Source organism: Macaca nemestrina, chromosome 15, assembly GCF_043159975.1.
Source record: "Macaca nemestrina isolate mMacNem1 chromosome 15, mMacNem.hap1, whole genome shotgun sequence".
NCBI classification, from domain to species: Eukaryota; Metazoa; Chordata; class Mammalia; order Primates; family Cercopithecidae; genus Macaca; species Macaca nemestrina.
Window position 1 is genome coordinate 49,856,324 of NC_092139.1, and position 17,093 is coordinate 49,873,416.

A 17,093-nucleotide genomic window follows, 5' to 3' on the forward strand; every position below is an offset into this window, starting at 1 on the left:
AATTTAGTGGCTTTAAAAGATAACCATTTTATTTAGTCCATGATTCTGTGGGTCAGTTGGGTGATACTTCTGCCTGGGTTGGCATGGCTTATCTGTGCTGGGCTCTCATGTATCTGTGATCAGTTGGCATGTTGGCTGATGGCTGAGTGATCTAGGGTGGCCACCCTCAGTTGTCTAGCAGTTGGAAGTCTGTCAGTTGAGTTAACAAGGGTGACCATCAACTGCTGTACCTTGTTTCTTCTCCTTATCTTCTCTCATTTTCTTGCAGGCTAGGTCAGCCAGGTAACGTGAGGGTCTCAAGATTATAGATGCAGCATGGTAAAGCAAACTCCAACAAGTGACTTTCAAGCCTCAGCTGATATCCCATTGGACAAAGCAAACCTCATTACTAATTCCGGATTCAAAGTGTGAAACAGGGACTCCACGTGTTAATGAGAGATGTGGCAAAATCCCACTGGAAAGGGATGTGCATTCAGGACTTTGGGGCCATTTTTGCAATTTGCTACGGGGATTTGCTTATAGTCATGTTGTAAACCTACAGCAAAAATCTGAGAATCACAGCTTTCACTCATTCACCAGGAGCTGTCAAGAGGACACAGAAGCAAACAAACAAACCCAACCCCCTTTCCAGTTCTCTGACAGCCTGCCATTGCCCAAAGAGGGCCAGGATATTTAGTTCTGGACAGTTAGCTTTGAGACACAGAGCATAATATTTTTTTAAACACATAATGATGCTGATTCAATATAACAGCTGTGAAATGATCATAAAAGGAGAAGTTAGAAAAAGGCCCATCAGAAATAAGATTAGGGATGATATTTCAGCTCTGCAGTTTTCACTGGGCCCTAGGAAAAGAAACACAGAACAAAAGGTTAGTTAACTTTCTCCCACCTAATGAACATTATGAGGACAAATATTCTGTTCACATGTACCCCTCCGGCAGCCTGGTTAATTTGTTAAGCCCAACTGGACACATAAAGAGAGCCCCTTTATCTTCATTAAACCCGATGAGAATGAATGGCAAACCTCAGCATCATTACTCTGGCCTGATGGGTTTCGTCAAAGGGCCTGGAAAGCTCTTAAAACCCCAAAGCTTGGCTGAGTTAGGGTTTGTTTATCTCTTGCAATAAATATTGGCTGCTCTTATCTCCATCCATAGACTCAGGCAAGCCAAAACCTGCTTCCAAGTATACGCAGCAGAGAAAGACACAAGTACACATGCACACATGAGCATGCATGTGCTGGTGTATGCATACACACACACACACACACACACACACACACACACACAATCCTACCTCTACTACTTTCCAGCTGCGTTACCCTAAACTGGTTATTTAGCCTTGCTAAATCTCAGTATCCTCTTCTGTGAAACAAAATAATAACAAAACTATAAGGTTATTGTAAAGGTAGGTTAATCTTTTCAAGTGATCGAAATAGTACCTGTCTCACATTGAGTATTATATAATTGTTATTGAATAAGCATGGCTACTAGAGTTGGCAAACTGCCCAGGAGTAGCTTTTGTGACTCTCTAGGTTGCTTTGGAGCCCAAGTGACAAAGTATGGCTGAAAATTGGCAATGGGGCTTCTTCTGCACTGAGTCTTCACCAGCCTTGGAGTTGCCAAATCCTGAAAGCTGTTAAATCATTCCTCTTTGACAGGGACCTTGAAATGAGAGTGTGAGGGAAGGGCAAAGGCAGGGATGGAGAACCTTCAGGCAGCAGAGGAGCAACAGTGATGATCGATCATGTGATGACAGCAGAAACCAATATGTGAGTACATGTGAGACATCAATTGTGGACCTCTCAGAAATACTATCCTAGGGGTGACTTGATGATTGTTGGGGTTTGAAATCATCAAGAGGTGTCTTCACTCACATGTTGGGATATTGGTGTTGACTTTCATCTGGGACCTTCTCTTTCATACTTCCTGTGTGCTTGACAGTAAGCTGAACATCCAAAAGTGGCTTCTCCACTGGCCTGGGCTTCCTTACAATATGGCATCCTTAGGGTATTCAAACCTTCTTGGTGACAGCACTCCAAAAGCAAGTGCTCCAACTATCAAGTTGGAAACTGCATTGTCTTCATGACCCAGCCTCAGAAGGCACACAGCATCACTTCTACCACACTGGTTACTAATGAGACATAAGTTTGTACAATTCCAAAGGGAAAGTCACAGATTGCACATCTTGATTGGTGACAACTCAATGTCACGTGGTAGATGAACATGTGGGATGGGAGATATTGTGGCGACCAAAATGCAATTGCCCACAGGGGCAATCAAGCTGGAAGATATTTACATTGTATAAATAAATAATTTTTTTTCATTTAAATGTGTTTAAACTTTGTATCAATCTTCTCAGGCTGCCATCACAAAATATCACAGACTTGATGGCTTAAACAACAGAAATTTATTTCTCACAGTTCTGTAGGCTAGAAGTCCAAGGTCAAGGTGCTGGTAGGGTTGGATTTCTAGTAAGAGCTCTCTTCCTGGTTTGTAGATGATGCTTTCTCCCTGTGTCCTCACACAGCCCTTCTTTGATGTGTGTGTGGGAGGGAAGAAACGGAGAAAGCCTGTGAGCTCTCTGGTGTCTCCTGTTATAAGGACACTAATTCTATCAGATAAGGGTCCTACCTTATGGCCTTACTTAACTTTAACTACTTCTTCAGAGGCCCTATCTCCAAATACAGCCACACTAGGGAGTTAGGGCTTCAAATTATCAGTGGACATAAACGTTCAGTCTATCATATTCTTCCCCTGCTCCCCTGAAAGTTATGTCCTTCTTGCATGTAAAATGCATTCATTCATTCCAACAGCCCCCAAAGTCTTAACTCATTCCACAACTACTATAAAGTCTATAGTCCAAACTTTCACTTAACTATCATTTAAATGAGATATGGGTGAGACTCAAGGTACAAATCCTGAAGTAAAATTTCTTTCCAACTGTGAATCTGTGAAACCAGACAAGTTACGTGCTTCCAAAAATCAATGGTGGACAGGCAAAGGATAGATATTCTCATTTCAAAAGAGATAAATCAGAAGAAAGAAAGAGGTGATGGGTCCCAAGCATGTCCAAAACCTGGCAAGGCAAATTCAGTTAGATCTTAGGGCTCAAGAATAATCCTCTTTGGCTTGATAGTCCTCCAGATCCACTGGGATGGTGGTCACACTGTCTAGACTCATGCAGTAGAGGTTACACCCTTTGGGCTCTGTTGAGTGGGACTCTTGACCCCAACTCCCCCACTCCCCAGACCCCACATGGTGGCAGCCTGGCCTGTAGAAACCTCAGTAGTGGCTCCACCCTTGGAAACCAAGGAGGCAGCCCTGATCGCGTCTGTGTCACCTTCAGGGTTACTCTTCCCTGTACTTGAAGGACAGTGCACATCACAAACATAGCTCTACTGGCCTGTCCCATAGAGTCTAAGTCTAACAGCCTTCTTTCCTTTCATCCCACCTCCCTTCCCTCTGTTCCAAATGCAGTGTTTCTGCTCATATAATCCCACAATACCTTTACTGAGTATTGTCCAGCTACCCTCCTGGTGTTCTCTTCTAAACATACTTTCTCATTTTTTGCAATATGAACAGGTTGACAATTTTCCAAACCTTAAATTCTGGTTTCTTCTTGCCAACATTATGCTCATGATTATTTATGTATTCACTAAGAAAATGGAGGTATTCTCACCAGCTTTCCTTTTTTTATTTCTGTGCCTTCATGAAAATCACCTTTAATGTCAATATTTCTAACTTCATAACAATCTAGACTTTTCCCAGCATGCACCTCAAAACTCCTCCAGCCTTTATCCATTACCCAGGTCCAAAGCGGCTTTCACACTTTTAGTTGTTAGTTACAGCATCCCACTTCGCAGTACCAAAATCTTTGTAAGTCTGCTTGGGCTGCCATAACAAAATTCACAGGTTCCTGGATGAATTGAAAAACAGAACTTCGTTTCTCACAGTTCTGGAGTCTGGGAAGTCCAAGATCAAGATGTCGGCACGATCAGTATCTAGTGAAGGCTCTCTTCCTGGCTTGTAGACAGCTGCCTTCTTGCTGTGTGCTCCAATGGCCTTTCTGTGCACGTGTGTGCTCACACACACACATAGAGGGGGAGAGAGAGAGATCTAGCGCCTATTCTTATAAGTATATTAATCCTCTTGGATCTGGGCCCCACCCCCACAAACTCATTTATTTAACCTTAACTACTGCTTTAGAGGCCTCTTCTCCAAATATAAGCAGGGGAGGGTTTCAACATATGAATTTGGAGGAGACAACAACATTGAGTCCGTAAAAAACTTTATCTAAATAAGTAAATGACCTACTTTGCCTACACAGTCTTTGTCTTTCTCTATGGCAATATTACAAAAGACAGTCTCAACATTATGCTGCCATATGTGTTTCGTTATGGAATGGAAATAAGAACCAATGAGTTAATCATATTCTTTGAAGCATAACAATTCTATATGGTGAAATGTTAACAAAACTGGGTACATTCGTAAAATTCTCTGATTAGTGAGAAAAAAGAAAAAAAAAACTATTGGGTCCTGTAGCCAGGAAAGATGCTGAATGGCTCACAGAACTGAAGGAAAGACCTACATGACTGGAGAGCTCCAGGATAATAATTGGAGTCTCAGCCCTGCCAGCTTTCTCTTTCCCTGCCATCTCTCATCTCTGCTTGTCTCTCTCCTTATAGGTTAGTTTTGTTGTCTCCTACTGAAGACGTGAGACCTTCTCCATGAGACTGGAAAAATGACCAACACAGTAAGACAGAGCTTCCTTCTTCTGGTGTCAACATATTAGTTCCAGAGGTCTCTGATTGGCTCTCTCGGGTCATATGACCAACCTTTGGCCTTATTACTGAGGATAATCCTCCACACTTAACCAGGGCATCACATGCTCACTGCTTGACAAAGGGGTCAGGATGTGTTGCATTTACTGAATACATTTTTAAAACTTTAAAAATACGTGTGTATTCAAAAATAAACAGTATCCCAAAGTCCTAAAAAAATAAAAACCTTCTTAAGAGTTTTCACATACTCCTGTTTTCCACAGGAATCTTGGTTGGGAAACGCAGCTATTTTAACTATAAGAGCAGGTTAGTATTTCTGTCTGGCAGGGTTGGAAAACACCTACAGACATTGCTTTGTGCTGGCTGGAATTCACAGGCAAGCAAATTAAATGGTTCACAAGCTCTCAATTCCAGTATCTGGAATATTGGAGGATCCCTTGTCCTCTGAGAGGTTGATTTTGGGTGTAACTGTAGCCCCTGCTTCTAGGGGCAAAAGTAACCCATGGCCCCAGCTATTCTAGCTTGCTGCTGGGCAACCATGGAAAATTTTCCACGGTCATTAGCTGGCAATGAGAGGGCTGACACTGGGAAATGATGGCAGGGCTAAAATAAACCTTGTTGCAACCTAATGAAACCTAAAAGTAATTTTTCAAGGTTTTAACAAAGTCACACAGGTCTGTCCAACCCTGGGTGATGAAGCAATGTCTCAAAATTAACTAAGAGTCCTTCTGGAAGACAGGAGGAGACTGACTTCAGCTCAGTATTGTTTGGCTCAATCATATAAATTTGGTTTTAATCAGTACCATGGTCTAAATTTTTGTGCCCATCTCTCAAGTTCATTTTTTAAAGTCCTAACCTCCAAAGTGACAGTGTTAAGAGGCGGAGTCTTTGGGAGGTCACTGGGTCATGAGGGCAGAGCCCTCATTAATAGGACTAGTGCTCCTGTAAAAGAGAGACTCCTTGCTCCTTTCACCATGTGAGAACACAATGAGGAGAGAGCTATTTATGAACCAGGGAGTGGCTCTCACCAGTCCCTGAATCTGCTATGCCTTGGTCTTAGACTTCCCAGCCTCCAGACCTGTGATCAATGAACTTCTGATATTTGTAAGCCACCCAGGGTATGTGTTTAGTCGTAGCAGCGCAAACAGACCAAGAAAATCCGCCACATCTTTTGAGAGCTATCTTGAAACCAGCTGACAGGAATACAGACAAGTGTAGGAGCTGGATCACTCGTGAGCACCTTGACCACTCCGCAGCATCCCCTCTCCAGCATGTCGGCTTATCCCAGTGTCCACAGTGCAGTGATAACTGAACTTTGGACAGTGATGTTAGGGAAGAAACAACATGCCTCGGCTCAGCTTCTCTAACTGTGGTGCTCAGGGAGGACTGACTTCCAAAAACCTGGCTCAGTATTCAAAAGTGGTTGACATGTCATCCATCTGTGGTAGATTCTTCCCTAAGAAGATGGACATATCAACTCCTCCCATCCATTATGCCCTTTGCAGTGTGATGTTGCCATCTCCTTACCAAGAAGTGGGACCTATCTTCCTTTCCTTGAGCCTCAGCAGGCCATGGGACTGCCACTGATCCAAAGAATGTGACAGAAGGGAGGTTGTGGAACTTCTGTGTGCAGGCCTTAAGAAACCTGGCAGCTTCCCTTTTTGTCCTCTTGACATGTAAAGAAATCCAGGCCATCTTGCTGAAGAGGGAGGCCATGTGGGAAAAGAAGCTCTGGGGGAGAAGAGAGGCCATGCAGAATAGAACTGAGGACCCCAGCCAAAAGCCAGCACCAAAGCACTAGACATGTGAGTGGGGCCATCTTGGCTTCTTCAGCCCCAGTGGAGATCCCAGCCAACACAGTGTGGAGCAGAAAAGATCCATCTCCCCTTGCTTATGAGCCCCACCCAAATCTCTGACCCACAGAATTGTGCACAATAAAATAGATCCTGTTTAAACCCGCTCAGTTGTGGCGTGGTTGCATGTTGACAGAGAACTCATCCACTCTCTCTTCCCATTTGGAGGAATTAGTCCCACAAATTGGGAAGTTCTGCCCAAATCTGGGACCGTCACAAGGATCAGAACATGCTTTGTGTCATTTTCACTAGGTTCAGAGCATTTCTCTCAGCAGACTCAAACCAAAACTAAATGAGTTGAGTTGCTTTTCTGTAGGGCTGGGCCATGCTCTTCAAATTCACAACTGTTTTATTTAGTGCTAAAAACTGTTCCAGTGGTCCTTTGGGGGTCAGCGAACAGCCCCAGTTTCCTGAGAGCCACTGGGAGCCGTTTTAGCAACCCTGAGTCTCTTCGACCTTTGTTGATCTTCTTACAGAGTTTGACAAATAGCTGTTGACAGAAAATTCTTTTTTTTTTTTTTTTTTTTTTTTTTTTTTTTTTTTTGAGACGGAGTCTCGCTCTGTCGCCCAGGCTGGAGTGCAGTGGCGCGATCTCGGCTCACTGCAAGCTCCGCCTCCCGGGTTCCCGCCATTCTCCTGCCTCAGCCTCCCGAGTAGCTGGGACTACAGGCGCCCACAACCGCGCCCGGCTAATTTTTTGTATTTTTAGTAGAGACGGGGTTTCACCGTGGTCTCGATCTCCTGACCTTGTGATCCGCCCGCCTCGGCCTCCCAAAGTGCTGGGATTACAGGCTTGAGCCACCGCACCCGGCAGAAAATTCTTAAAATATGAGATTCAACCTCTCTCTGGGTCTACCTTTGCAACAACGTTTCTATTGGATATCAGTGGGAACACTCAGGCCGCTGAACTCAGAATCCTAATCATTTCCCATATCCATATCAACAGCTACACTCTGAAAGTGATCCATTCTGCCCATTGGTCTCTATGGACTGAGGAGAACTTTCCAGCAGCTTAGGCATGTCCTCTCATTATCAAGTGATCAATAAATCATTTGCCTAGGTGCCTTTTATGGTTGCCCAGTACACAACAGCATAATAAAAGTTTGAATTAGGTAATGTTCCTTTTTATTATCAGAAATGAATTACCTCATGGGGCCAGCAGATACACAAATGTAGCATGCCCTTCCGTTAAGTGGAAGGCTTTTTCAATCAGCTTCCAACAAATGCAAAAGGCAAAAAAAAAATCATTGCCTTCCAAAATTGCCCTGTATCAATATTACAGGTTTATTTTATTGGGAGCATTGTTGCTCTTCATTTAATAATAAACAATACCATAATTTCCATAGCAACCACGCAAGCCATCAGAGTAATATTAAACATAAACTCTAAACTTGCAATGTGTATTCCTAGCCCAGAATAGGAAGGTTTCTGAAGGGCATGATGAAATGTTCACACTGGAGGAAACATCTCTTTTTGTTCCAAGTAGACCCTGGAATGCTGGTAAAACAGCACATTATGCTAATGAATATATGTAATGATACCAGCATCCATGTTTGCCGTAAAAAGGTATATCATACCGAGTGGTGGCATATTCCGGTAACTTTAAAGTTCCTGTTCAATTTTTAATTAAAATTCCTCACATAATAATTAAATGCTTACTGCATGCAAAGGATGGCCTCCTGATTTTCTCAGTTTTTGGAGTCTATGAAATAGGACCAAGATACTCTGATGCCCAGCCCCTGTGTCCCTCAAGGGTGAAGCCAGGTCTTCATCATTGCCCTGTCTCCAATGTCGGGCATTCAGTACGCACTCAGTTAATGCCCACAAATGAACAGACACTTCTTGCTGACACAGAGACAATGAAAGTGTAAGAAGTTTTCCTAGGGCAGGAGATCCACACATGGAGTCTGAAAGGATGGTAGAATTTAGTCCAGAAAGGGCAAATGAAAGGACACCCAGGCAGAAAGCAGCCAGGAAGGAGGCATGGACAGGAGAAGCTGGGAGTTGTGTGCTGTGATATTCTCGGGTTAGTGGAGGGTAAAAATGAAGCCGGGTAGAGAGGCACTAGCCAGGTCATGCAGGACCACAGGGGAGTCCTGGGGGTTTTAAGCAGAGAAGGGTCTCCATCAGTTTGCTGATTTATAAAGATTATTCAGGTCTGGGATGGAGATGGAAACATGGGAGGTACAGCTAGAGCGAAGGAGAAAACTTAGGACGCCGGTGGGCTTGTCTGTCCTGACACCTCATGACTGCTCCGGCAGGTGCACGGCACAGGCTGACATTTGGCATTATTTCCATTCCGTGGCCACCTGATCTCAATAAGGTCACACAAAATCACTTAGGGTCTTGAAACATCTCAAGTCCTGAATGCTGTGTTTAGAGAGAGCATATTGTTTCAGAATACAGTGGCATGCTCCACCCCTACTCCCCTCCTATCCTCCTATTAGTGGACACAGCTGAGTGGTTGCTCAGGGTGGACAAAAGAGATGAAGTGTCACCATCTCTCTGTTAGCTTCAACATTTCTTAGGACAATCCTCCCTTGGAGTTCAAAGAGTCCCTCCTGTCTTCAGCAGGGAGGACATTGGGAGGGCAAATCTTAAATGGTTGGCCGGGCACAGTGGCTCAAGCCTGTAATCCCAGCACTTTGGGAGGCCGAGGCGGGTGGATCACGAGGTCAGAAGATCGAGACCATCCTGGCTAACATGGTGAAACCCCGTCTCTACTAAAAATACAAAAAACTAGCCGGGTGTGGTGGCGGGCGCCTGTAGTCCCAGCTACTTGGAGGCTGAGGCGGGAGAATGGCGTGAACCCGGGAGGTGGAGCTTGCAGTGAGCCGAGATCGCGCCACTGCACTCCAGCCTGGGCGACACAGTGAGACTCCGTCTCAAAAAAAAAAAAAAAAAAAATCTTAAATGGTTGCATTTGCCGAAAACTTGCTTTACACCTAACGGAAAAAGAAGGCCACATCATTCCCTGATGATTGCCATTAGAGATGGATCCAAAAACCGCAGGCATCCAGGTCCACAGACTTTCCCAACCAAAGCACACCATGAACCCACTTAAGTGCCAGGCATTGTTTTCAAGGTGCTTTCAAGAGCACTGGACAGGTTTTGGAAAAGAAAAGCCCAAACCTTACACTATTTTGTAAGCATCAGAAATTGCTTGCCTAATGCAGGCCCCTTCTAGACTGGTCTGTGAAAATAATAGGATATTTCAGAAGAAATAGTTAAGAAAACAGAATTACTCAGAGTAGATGAGAAAAATGTCATTAAGGACTCACGGACTCCTCTGAACCCAGGTGTTTGATCCATATAGAAAATGGAGCCTAAGTGGTTTGCCAGCTCTAGCCTAAGCCCCGAAAAAGAAACATGCTTGCTTTTTACCAAGAGAGTTTAATTTGGACAGAGGAAATTTTAATGATTTAAAACTGAGGGGTTGTTAGGGACTGAAGTGGATTATGAAAAACCTGCCTTCTAATTCATTCCTCAGCAAATACTTACTAAGCACCCACTGTGTGCTGAGTGTGGGTCTGTGCTGCATGAATTTACTTATGAATAAAACAAAGATTCCTGCCTAACTGGAGCTTACATTCCATCATGGGGACTAAGGGAGACCAACCAATGAGGCTTCATTACTGAGGGTTGCGTGAGTCACATGGGTAAAATATAGTGGGGGCACAGCAGATATAGTTCAGTGTAGGGACAGAGGAGTAGGTACATCCCAGTGTGGGAGCAGTGAGTACAGTGCAGGGTGGGTACAATGATGTGTAGGAACAGTGTTGTGTGGGACAGTGGGTACAGCATAGCATAGTGAGGGTGCACCACAGTGCAGTGTGGGTACAGTACAGTGTGTGGACAGTGTGGTGTGGATCCATCACTGTGTGGGTATAGTACAGTGTACAGTGTGGATGCACTGAATACAGCACAGTATGGCTACAGTGCAGTGTGGGTACTGAGCAGCATGGATACAGTGTAGTGTGTGGACAGTGCAGTGTGTGTGGACAGTGCAGTGTGTGTGAGCAGTGCAATGTGTGTACAGTGTAGTGTGTGCTGTGCAGTGTGTGTGCTGTGCAGTGTGTGTACAGTGCAGTGTAAGTACAGTGTGCTTACAGTACAGTGTGTGTGAAGTGCAGTGTGTATGCTGTGCAGTGTGTGTACAGTACAGTGTGTGTGCAGTGCAGTGTGTGTGCTGTGCAATGTGTGTGCTGTGCAGTGTGTGTGCCGTGCAGTGTGTGTGCTGTGCAGTATGGGTATAGTGCAGTGTGTGCTGTGCAGTGTGTGTGTTGTGCAGTTTATGTGCTGCGCAGCAGGTGTGTTGTGCAGTGTGTGTACTGTGCGGTGTGTGTGCTGTGCAGCATGTGTGTTGTGCAGTGTATGTGCTGTGCAGTATGGGTATAGTGCAGTGTGTGTGCTGTGCACTATGCGTATAGTGCAGTGTGTGTGCTGTGCAGTATGCATATAGTGCAGTGTGTGTGCTGTGCAGCGTGTGTGCTGTGCAGTATGCGTATAGTGCAGTGTGTGTGCTGTGCAGTATGCGTATAGGGCAGTGCGTGTGCTGTGCAGTGTGTGTGCTGTGCAGTGTGTGTGCTGTGCAGCGTGTGTGCTGTGCAGTATGGGTATAGTGCAGTGTGTGTGCTGTGCAGTATGGGTATAGTGCAGTGTGTGTGCTGTGCAGTGTGTGTGCTATGCAGTATGGGTATAGTGCAGCGTGTGTGCTGTGCAGTATGGGTATAGTGCAGTGTGTGTGCTGTGCAGTGTGTGTGCCATGCAGCGTGTGTGCTGTGCAGTATGGGTATAGTGCAGTGTGTGTACTGTGCAGCATGTGTGCTGTGCAGTATGGGTATAGTGCAGTGTATGTGCTGTGCAGTGTGTGTGCTGTGCAGTGTGTGTGCTGTGCGGTATGGGTATAGTGCAGTGTATGTGCTGTGCAGTGTGTGTGCCATGCAGCATGTGTGCTATGCAGTATGGGTATAGTGCAGTGTGTGTGCTGTGCAGTGTGTGTGCTGTGCAGTATGCATACAGTGCAGTGTGTGTGCTGTGCAGTGTGTGTGCTGTGCAGCGTGTGTGCTGTGCAGTGTGTGTACTGTGCAGTGTGTACTGTGCAGTGTGTGTACTGTGCAGTGAGTACAGTGGGTAGAGTCAGGTAATCGCATCACTTTGAGGAGGGCAGAGTTTTCACTTGGGAGAGACTACTGTGTGAGTAAAGGGTTTGGCTGGGCTAACAGGTAATCCTAGGAGGGTCGAGCAGACACTTTGCATTTAGACAAGAACAGAACATGAAAAACTCTGCAGCCCATGCCAGGGAGTCTGCCCTGAATCCTGGAGAAGAACGCAATCCTGGCAAGTGGGGGACAAGGGCTGTGGCCATAAAAAGAGCAAAAGATGCTCTGATGTCTGCTTAGAGAACAGCAGGACCAGAGGAAGAGACCAGTGGAGCCATTTCTGTGATGACACAAGTGAGAATGATCCTCCGTGAATGCCTGGAAGGATAGGAGTTCATAGCCATTTAGATGGAATCTGTGAGAAGGGGACTTCGGCCATAAAGCTTTGAGCTTGGGTGCATGGAGGGTGCAAGGTGTTGTGAGCACACATGGGGAGGAGGGCAGGGGGAGAGATCTGGCCTGAGTTTAGCGTCGGTATTGAGAGCCTCCTGGAGGTTTGGAAAGATGTGCCCTGCATGTGAGTCCTTGCAGGACAGCCACCTGGGACAGACTTGCTTTGGGGTCATCAATATGTGTTATGTGTGTCCCCAGGTCAGGTGGCACAAAGTCCAGAAGGATCCTAGATGTGGGTAAATAAGATGACACAGTCCCAGAGAAGAGCAGTGCACATCTTCTTCTGTAGACTGTGGACAAATCAATGAAATCCCTAGTTGCTCATTGCTTGCTGCTTAGCCGAGGCTAGCTCAGTACTGGGGGACAGCCTTATTTAATCATCAGAACCTATTAGAAACTTGGTCCTCAAATCCCTCATCTCCAGTATGAATTAAAACTCCTGGCTCTGACTTTCCCTGGATGGCTACAGTTACTTCACCCAGGCTCTTAGAGAGCTTGAGGGAGTCACCATCTTAGCAGAGGCAGCTTATCCACATCCCTGCTAATCCACCCTACAAGTGATTGGATTAAGCCATCTTCACACTCGGCCTCTCAAAACAGAAGCCTGGTTTTAAGGGCACCGTGGATAAGAGAAGCACAGTGTGGCTTAGAAACTCTCCAACTTGCAATCCTCAGTCCTCAAGGTGATGCAATTGATAGCCAGGGCTCCCTGCTTTGTGATCTCCTTGGAGCAGACACAGTAGCTGCACAAGACTGAGTTCTTCCCCAGCTGACGCTGGCAGCCTGGCCTCTGCTGAACCTCCCAGCTGTTTGTACTGCAAGGGGATATCAGAGCTGGGTCAAGCTCTACTGGGGTTTCCAAGAATGGTCAAGAAGCAACTATATTCACCTTACCCTCTTGGCTGGGCTCACTAACACCGATTTGCATCCCTTGCTTCTTGACATCAGAGGTCGGGGACAGTCCCCGGAAGATTGGCACTTCTGTTCTTCACAATCATAAAGCGCCTCATATTCTTCACAGATTCCCAAAGGGATATATGGGGTGGCATTATTTTCCTTTCATACACAATCACCTAATGTAAGGTCCCCCAAAGAATCTCCCAACCCCTGAAGTTCTTCATTATTTTCTTTTACAGTAACCAGGACATGCTCCCATTTAGAAGTAAAAAAAAAAAAAATGTAATTTCAAATAATAGCAAGTACCAAAAGATGATACAAAGAATACAGCAATGAAGCACGTCGCTTCATTTTTATCCCTCTACAATGTGGTGACACAGTCACAGATGAAGATAAAATAGTTCAGGGGTCAGCAAACTTTTTCTATAAAGGGGCGGAGATGAAATATTTTAAGCTTTGTGAGCCAGAAGGTCTCTGTTGAAACTACTGAACTCTGCCAATATAGCACAAAAATGCCATAGACAATATATAAATAGGGTGTAGCTGTGATCCTGAAAATGTTTATTTACAAAAACAGGTGGTAGGCCATGTGTGGCTTGCAAGCAGTAGTTGGCCAAGCAACAGTTTGATGTACTACAGAGAGACAGAGTGGGGTAAAAAAGAGGACAAAGCCTTGAGGAAGAGCAAAATTTAAACCATCAGGAGTACAGAAGGAGTGAAAGCCTGATTACAGTGGGCTAAAGAGTCATGAATATATGTATATGCATATGTATAGGTACATACACACATAAAATATATGTGTATACATACATATATGTATAAATATGTATGTGCACATATGCACACACATATATTTCTTTCCGTGTGTTTGTATGTACATATCATACATATGCACTTCAGGATTTCCATTTCTTGCAGTTAAGAAGATTGTGTATATTGAATTTCTGTTTCTTGCTTTTTCCTATTGAAAAAGCAATTCTGGATGAAATAATGCATCTCTGACCTGCATAGGGAGGAAGAAATCTTCAGAAGAACATGGAAACTAGAGTGAAAGGAGGCGCCCTGAGTGTTTGCATCAACCATGGAAAACAATGAGATTTCTCTTTGTCAGCTGCATGGTACCCAGGGAAAGAGAGATAAAGCCTCAGCCCAAGCAAGGTAGGAAACCGAAGAGGAGGCCCCCGCTGTGTTAATTACATGCCAATAACCTTAGGTGCTCCACTGCTGAAAGGACCACAAGACTCAGTTTATACTCAAGGAACAGATTTATCAGAAAGAACCAGCACAGCAGCAGCAGCAGCAGGACGTGAAATTAAGGTGGCAGGAGACCACAGGCCACAGCTTCTTTGTCTTACCACAGCTGGGTCTTATAGGAGAGCTTCGTCTCCAGGTTTCTAGCAAGCACTGGTGTGTGTGTGTGTGTGTGTGCTCGCGCGGGGCCTTGTGTATATATGATTATGTGTGTAAGGCACCTTGGAGGCAGGAAGCCTGTTCATGGTGCGTGTCTCTCAAAGACACCTTCTAGCTATGTGACCAGCCTTAACCATTAAAACCCATGTGCCATCTCCAGCCTCCACAAAAACCAGGGACGAATCAGAAACACAAATACTATTACTAAACAATGCTGGCAGACTGCTACCTTCTGCTCTGAAGCAACTCACTGATCTATAATTACAGAACTCTGTTTATCTTTAGCGAACACACTCCAAAACCTTGGCCAAGGGTCAGAAGCTCAGGAGATAAGCACGTGTCCGTACAGCCCAGTGGGCAAACCCCGGCTACTCGTCACATCAAACTGGGGATCCTGGGTGTCAAGAATACTTATGTGGTCCAAGATACCGCAAGAGATCATTTGACTTAATGTGGTCCCAGATTGGTAGTGCCCAGATAACAGGCAGGAACAAACAAATCCTTTATGGACAAACTCAACTTCAACCAGGGCCTCAAAGGACTCAGACAGATGAAGTTCCAGGGAAAATGGGCAGCTCACAGACAAGCTGCCACAAGCAGAGACAGCAGAGACAGCAGAGAGCGGGACCAGAACCACAACATCTTCAGATATTGCAGTTATCAGGCTCACGGTGTAAAATAACTATTGTTCATGCTTAAAGAAATAAGAGAAATTTGAACATACAAAAAAGGAATCAGATACTGTAAGGAATGATCAAAATGAGTTTTAAAAAACAAATAAAACTTCTCAAAATGAAAACTATAATATAGTCAATGTGTCATTGAGCAAAGAGGATACATTCTGAGAAACACACTGTTAGGTGATTTTCACATTGGGCAAACATCATAGTGTGCACTTACACACATCTAGATGGGGTAGCCTACTACATACCTAGACTCTATGATGTAGCCTACTGCTCCTAGGCTACAAACCTGTGCAGCAGGTTACTGTACTGAATACTGTAGGCAATTATAACACAAGGGTAAGTACTTGTGTATCTCAGCAGAGAAAACGTACAACAAAAATACAGTATCATAATTTTATGGGACCATCACTGAATATGTGTTCCATCATTGACTGAAATGTCATTATGCTGTACATGACTAGATTTGAAATGTTTTAAAATGAATGAAACAAAAGCTTTAACACATCTATAAAAAGAGAACTGGTGAAGAGATAGAATGAAATTGTTCATTATTTAGCCCAAAGGTACAAAGTGATGAACCAAATAGAGGATGGAGGTGCTCTTGGCCAGTGAATGATAAAGCCAGGACCCACTCCAGCCGTTGCCTCCAGGTTGGCCCAGTTTGCTAGATCTTCTGTTTTGTTTTGTTGGTTTTAATGAGAAAACAGAAATATGGCTTTTTCTGTAAAATCTTGATGGTTAAATGTTGGAAACTAACTCAATTGAAACAAGCAGGTGGGTCTGTAGGCGTGACCAGCCAATCAGTGACCTCGGCTTTATGGTGCCGAGGACAGCAAGGAAGAAGTCAAACTCTAAGAGAAGACAGAGGTGAACAGTGGCAGGAGGTCATCACAGGCCAGGAGGGATGTGGTTTCAAGTTTGTGTGGAATGGATGGACTGAGTCATGGACATTAAGGGGAGCTGCTTTTCCTCTGGCAGGAGGGACAGAGGTGCATAGAGGTGGATGTTAGCTTGGTATATCCCAACCAGCTAGAGGAGGTTACCAAGATCCTGATATTCTATGAACAAACTGCTCTTGACCTTTATGCCAAGGACATTCTAGTCTAAGAGTTTCTATAGAAGCAAACCGAATCTTCATTCACAGCACTAGGACAGTAAACATATTAAGTAAATAAAACACTGGCATGCTGGACATCAGAGCTGTTGGAAAAAAATCTCAGAAACATAGTTTCTCCTGCTGCCAGGCAGGAGATTAATTTTATTTACAAAAATTAAACAAAGGGAAGTTATCCTTAAATATTCACCAAGGATGAAGAGCTATTCTGGAACAATGTTACAAGGAAATACCTTTCCTGATGCTGATTTCTGAAGGAAGACTCCCTACAGTTTAAGAAGTGAGAGAACAAGCAAGTGGCAAGCAAAGTAAGAAGACAGAAGGGGGTAAAGTGAAGAGAATCGAGAAAATACCATTTGATGTTTTTGAAAGCCACTAAAAAGCAGCAAGGTGGATTCTGAGTCACAAGTAAAATAGTGACATTGTTCACTGAGGTCCTCAAGAATTTCCAGACAATCTGGCATAACAGCGGAAACCAGGAGGTCTGTGTTTTCAGGCCTTTGTGGACTGTCTCCTTGCTGCTTTCTGTATGTACAGAACTGAGCATAGGGGCCAACAAATAAGAGCTCAACAACGGTAATTTCTCTTTTCAGCCTAGACCTGCCTACATATGGGTGTTTTTTCTTTTTTGTTCTTAGGATGTTTTTATGCCCATTCTCAGCAGTTACTAACCTCCCTTTTCTGTTGCTTCAAAGAACCAACATTCCATGCAAAGAGGCTGTGTGCTGTGCTACAGTCTTAAACTTAAGATGAGAGGGCATATTTGATTAAGATCTATGTAAATTCCACCCACCA